Source organism: Camellia sinensis, unplaced genomic scaffold (genome assembly GCF_055761805.1).
Source record: "Camellia sinensis isolate YWXY unplaced genomic scaffold, ASM5576180v1 Unanchor11, whole genome shotgun sequence".
Lineage (NCBI taxonomy): Eukaryota > Viridiplantae > Streptophyta > Magnoliopsida > Ericales > Theaceae > Camellia > Camellia sinensis.
The window spans coordinates 5,061,330-5,067,572 of NW_028128989.1; positions in this window are offsets into that span (position 1 = coordinate 5,061,330).

Consider the following 6,243-nt stretch of genomic DNA (forward strand, 5'->3'; position numbering starts at 1 on the left):
GATTCTCCTGCACAGTGGCAGATATGTAAATACGGCGTTTACTTACAATTTCTCCCGCGTTACGGTTCGAACATTCGAACACCTATACGGATTCTCCTGCACAGTGGCAGATATGTAAATACGGCGTTTACTTACAATTTCTCGCGCGTTACGTTTCGAACACTCGAACACCTATACGGATTCTCCTGCACAGTGGCAGATATGTAAATACGGCGTTTACTTACAATTTCTCCTGCGTTACGGTTCGAACACTCGAACACCTATACGGATTCTCCTGCACAGTGGCAGATATGTAAATACGGCGTTTACTTACAATTTCTCGCGCGTTACGTTTCGAACACTCGAACACCTATACGGATTCTCCTGCACAGTGGCAGACATGTAAATACGACGTTTACTTACAATTTCTCGCGCGTTACGTTTCGAACACTCGAACACCTATACGGATTCTCCTGCACAGTGGCAGACATGTAAATACGACGTTTACTTACAATTTCTCGCGCGTTACGTTTCGAACACTCGAACACCTATACGGATTCTCCTGCACAGTGGCAGATATGTAAATACGGCGTTTACTTACAATTTCTCACGCATTACGTTTCGAACACTCGAATACCTATACGGATTCTCCTGCACAGTGGCAGATATGTAAATACGGCGTTTACTTACAATTTCTCGCGCGTTACATTTCGAACACTCGAACACCTATACGGATTCTCCTGCACAGTGGCAGACATGTAAATACGACGTTTACTTACAATTTCTCGCGCGTTACGTTTCGAACACTCGAACACCTATACGGATTCTCCTGCACAGTGGCAGATATGTAAATACGGTGTTTACTTACAATTTCTCGCGCGTTACGGTTCTAACACTCGAACACCTATACGGATTCTCCTGCACAGTGGCAGATATGTTAATACGACGTTTACTTACAATTTCTCCCGCGTTACGGTTCGAACATTCGAACACCTATACGGATTCTCCTGCACAGTGGCAGATATGTAAATACGGCGTTTACTTACAATTTCTCGCGCGTTACGTTTCGAACACTCGAACACCTATACGGATTCTCCTGCACAGTGGCAGATATGTAAATACGGCGTTTACTTACAATTTCTCGCGCGTTACGTTTCGAACACTCGGACACCTATACGGATTCTCCTGCACAGTGGCAGATATGTAAATACGGCGTTTACTTACAATTTCTCGCGCGTTACGTTTCGAACACTCGAACACCTATACGGATTCTCCTGCACAGTGGCAGATATGTAAATACGGCGTTTACTTACAATTTCTCGCGCGTTACGGTTCTAACACTCGAACACCTATACGGATTCTCCTGCACAGTGGAAGATATGTTAATACGACGTTTACTTACAATTTCTCCCGCGTTACGGTTCGAACATTCGAACACCTATACGGATTCTCCTGCACAGTGGCAGATATGTAAATACGGCGTTTACTTACAATTTCTCCCGCGTTACGGTTCGAACATCAGAACACCTATACGGATTCTCCTGCACAGTGGCAGATATGTAAATACGGCGTTTACTTACAATTTCTCGCGCGTTACGTTTCGAACACTCGAACACCTATACGGATTCTCCTGCACAGTGGCAGATATGTAAATACGGCGTTTACTTACAATTTCTCCTGCGTTACGGTTCGAACATTCGAACACCTATACGGATTCTCCTGCACAGTGGCAGATATGTAAATACGGCGTTTACTTACAATTTCTCGCGCGTTACGTTTCGAACACTCGAACACCTATACGGATTCTCCTGCACAGTGGCAGACATGTAAATACGACGTTTACTTACAATTTCTCGCGCGTTACGTTTCGAACACTCGAACACCTATACGGATTCTCCTGCACAGTGGCAGATATGTAAATACGGCGTTTACTTACAATTTCTCACGCGTTACGTTTCGAACACTCGAACACCTATACGGATTCTCCTACACAGTGGCAGATATGTAAATACGGCGTTTACTTACAATTTCTCGCGCGTTACATTTCGAACACTCGAACACCTATACGGATTCTCCTGCACAGTGGCAGACATGTAAATACGACGTTTACTTACAATTTCTCGCGCGTTACGTTTCGAACACTCGAACACCTATACGGATTCTCCTGCACAGTGGCAGATATGTAAATACGGCGTTTACTTACAATTTCTCGCGGGTTACGGTTCTAACACTCGAACACCAATACGGATTCTCCTGCACAGTGGCAGATATGTTAATACGACGTTTACTTACAAGTTCTCCCGCGTTACGGTTCGAACATTCGAACACCTATACGGATTCTCCTGCACAGTGGCAGATATGTAAATACGGCGTTTACTTACAATTTCTCGCGCGTTACGTTTCGAACACTCGAACACCTATACGGATTCTCCTGCACAGTGGCAGATATGTAAATACGGCGTTTACTTACAATTTCTCGCGCGTTACGTTTCGAACACTCGAACACCTATACGGATTCTCCTGCACAGTGGCAGATATGTAAATACGGCGTTTACTTACAATTTCTCGCGCGTTACGTTTCGAACACTCGGACACCTATACGGATTCTCCTGCACAGTGGCAGATATGTAAATACGGCGTTTACTTACAATTTCTCGCGCGTTACGTTTCGAACACTCGAACACCTATACGGATTCTCCTGCACAGTGGCAGATATGTAAATACGGCGTTTACTTACAATTTCTCGCGCGTTACGTTTCGAACACTCGAACACCTATACGGATTCTCCTGCACAGTGGCAGATATGTAAATACGGCGTTTACTTACAATTTCTCCCGCGTTACGGTTCGAACATTCGAACACCTATACGGATTCTCCTGCATAGTGGCAGATATGTAAATACGGCGTTTACTTACAATTTCTCGCGCGTTACGTTTCGAACACTCGAACACCTATACGGATTCTCCTGCACAGTGGCAGATATGTAAATACGGCGTTTACTTACAATTTCTCCTGCGTTACGGTTCGAACACTCGAACACCTATACGGATTCTCCTGCACAGTGGCAGATATGTAAATACGGCGTTTACTTACAATTTCTCGCGCGTTACGTTTCGAACACTCGAACACCTATACGGATTCTCCTGCACAGTGGCAGACATGTAAATACGACGTTTACTTACAATTTCTCGCGCGTTACGTTTCGAACACTCGAACACCTATACGGATTCTCCTGCACAGTGGCAGACATGTAAATACGACGTTTACTTACAATTTCTCGCGCGTTACGTTTCGAACACTCGAACACCTATACGGATTCTCCTGCACAGTGGCAGACATGTAAATACGACGTTTACTTACAATTTCTCGCGCGTTACGTTTCGAACACTCGAACACCTATACGGATTCTCCTGCACAGTGGCAGACATGTAAATACGACGTTTACTTACAATTTCTCGCGCGTTACGTTTCGAACACTCGAACACCTATACGGATTCTCCTGCACAGTGGCAGATATGTAAATACGGCGTTTACTTACAATTTCTCACGCGTTACGTTTCGAACACTCGAACACCTATACGGATTCTCCTGCACAGTGGCAGATATGTAAATACGGCGTTTACTTACAATTTCTCGCGCGTTACATTTCGAACACTCGAACACCTATACGGATTCTCCTGCACAGTGGCAGACATGTAAGTACGACGTTTACTTACAATTTCTCGCGCGTTACGTTTCGAACACTCGAACACCTATACGGATTCTCCTGCACAGTGGCAGATATGTAAATACGGCGTTTACTTACAATTTCTCGCGCGTTACGGTTCTAACACTCGAACACCTATACGGATTCTCCTGCACAGTGGCAGATATGTTAATACGACGTTTACTTACAATTTCTCCCGCGTTACGGTTCGAACATTCGAACACCTATACGGATTCTCCTGCATAGTGGCAGATATGTAAATACGGCGTTTACTTACAATTTCTCGCACGTTACGTTTCGAACACTCGAACACCTATACGGATTCTCCTGCACAGTGGCAGATATGTAAATACGGCGTTTACTTACAATTTCTCGCGCGTTACGTTTCGAACACTCGGACACCTATACGGATTCTCCTGCACAGTGGCAGATATGTAAATACGGCGTTTACTTACAATTTCTCGCGCGTTACGTTTCGAACACTCGAACACCTATACGGATTCTCCTGCACAGTGGCAGATATGTAAATACGGCGTTTACTTACAATTTCTCGCGCGTTACGGTTCTAACACTCGAACACCTATACGGATTCTCCTGCACAGTGGCAGATATGTTAATACGACGTTTACTTACAATTTCTCCCGCGTTACGGTTCGAACATTCGAACACCTATACGGATTCTCCTGCACAGTGGCAGATATGTAAATACGGCGTTTACTTACAATTTCTCGCGCGTTACGTTTCGAACACTCGAACACCTATACGGATTCTCCTGCACAGTGGCAGATATGTAAATACGGCGTTTACTTACAATTTCTCGCGCGTTACGGTTCTAACACTCGAACACCTATACGGATTCTCCTGCACAGTGGCAGATATGTTAATACGACGTTTACTTACAATTTCTCCCGCGTTACGGTTCGAACATTCGAACACCTATACGGATTCTCCTGCACAGTGGCAGATATGTAAATACGGCGTTTACTTACAATTTCTCGCGCGTTACGTTTCGAACACTCGAACACCTATACGGATTCTCCTGCACAGTGGCAGATATGTAAATACGGCGTTTACTTACAATTTCTCGCGCGTTACGTTTCGAACACTCGGACACCTATACGGATTCTCCTGCACAGTGGCAGATATGTAAATACGGCGTTTACTTACAATTTCTCGCGCGTTACGTTTCGAACACTCGAACACCTATACGGATTCTCCTGCACAGTGGCAGATATGTAAATACGGCGTTTACTTACAATTTCTCGCGCGTTACGGTTCTAACACTCGAACACCTATACGGATTCTCCTGCACAGTGGCAGATATGTTAATACGACGTTTACTTACAATTTCTCCCGCGTTACGGTTCGAACATTCGAACACCTATACGGATTCTCCTGCACAGTGGCAGATATGTAAATACGGCGTTTACTTACAATTTCTCCCGCGTTACGGTTCGAACATCAGAACACCTATACGGATTCTCCTGCACAGTGGCAGATATGTAAATACGGCGTTTACTTACAATTTCTCGCGCGTTACGTTTCGAACACTCGAACACCTATACGGATTCTCCTGCACAGTGGCAGATATGTAAATACGGCGTTTACTTACAATTTCTCCTGCGTTACGGTTCGAACATTCGAACACCTATACGGATTCTCCTGCACAGTGGCAGATATGTAAATACGGCGTTTACTTACAATTTCTCGCGCGTTACATTTCGAACACTCGAACACCTATACGGATTCTCCTGCACAGTGGCAGACATGTAAATACGACGTTTACTTACAATTTCTCGCGCGTTACGTTTCGAACACTCGAACACCTATACGGATTCTCCTGCACAGTGGCAGATATGTAAATACGGCGTTTACTTACAATTTCTCGCGGGTTACGGTTCTAACACTCGAACACCAATACGGATTCTCCTGCACAGTGGCAGATATGTTAATACGACGTTTACTTACAAGTTCTCCCGCGTTACGGTTCGAACATTCGAACACCTATACGGATTCTCCTGCACAGTGGCAGATATGTAAATACGGCGTTTACTTACAATTTCTCGCGCGTTACGTTTCGAACACTCGAACACCTATACGGATTCTCCTGCACAGTGGCAGATATGTAAATACGGCGTTTACTTACAATTTCTCGCGCGTTACGTTTCGAACACTCGAACACCTATACGGATTCTCCTGCACAGTGGCAGATATGTAAATACGGCGTTTACTTACAATTTCTCGCGCGTTACGTTTCGAACACTCGGACACCTATACGGATTCTCCTGCACAGTGGCAGATATGTAAATACGGCGTTTACTTACAATTTCTCGCGCGTTACGTTTCGAACACTCGAACACCTATACGGATTCTCCTGCACAGTGGCAGATATGTAAATACGGCGTTTACTTACAATTTCTCGCGCGTTACGTTTCGAACACTCGAACACCTATACGGATTCTCCTGCACAGTGGCAGATATGTAAATACGGCGTTTACTTACAATTTCTCCCGCGTTACGGTTCGAACATTCGAACACCTATACGGATTCTCCTGCAC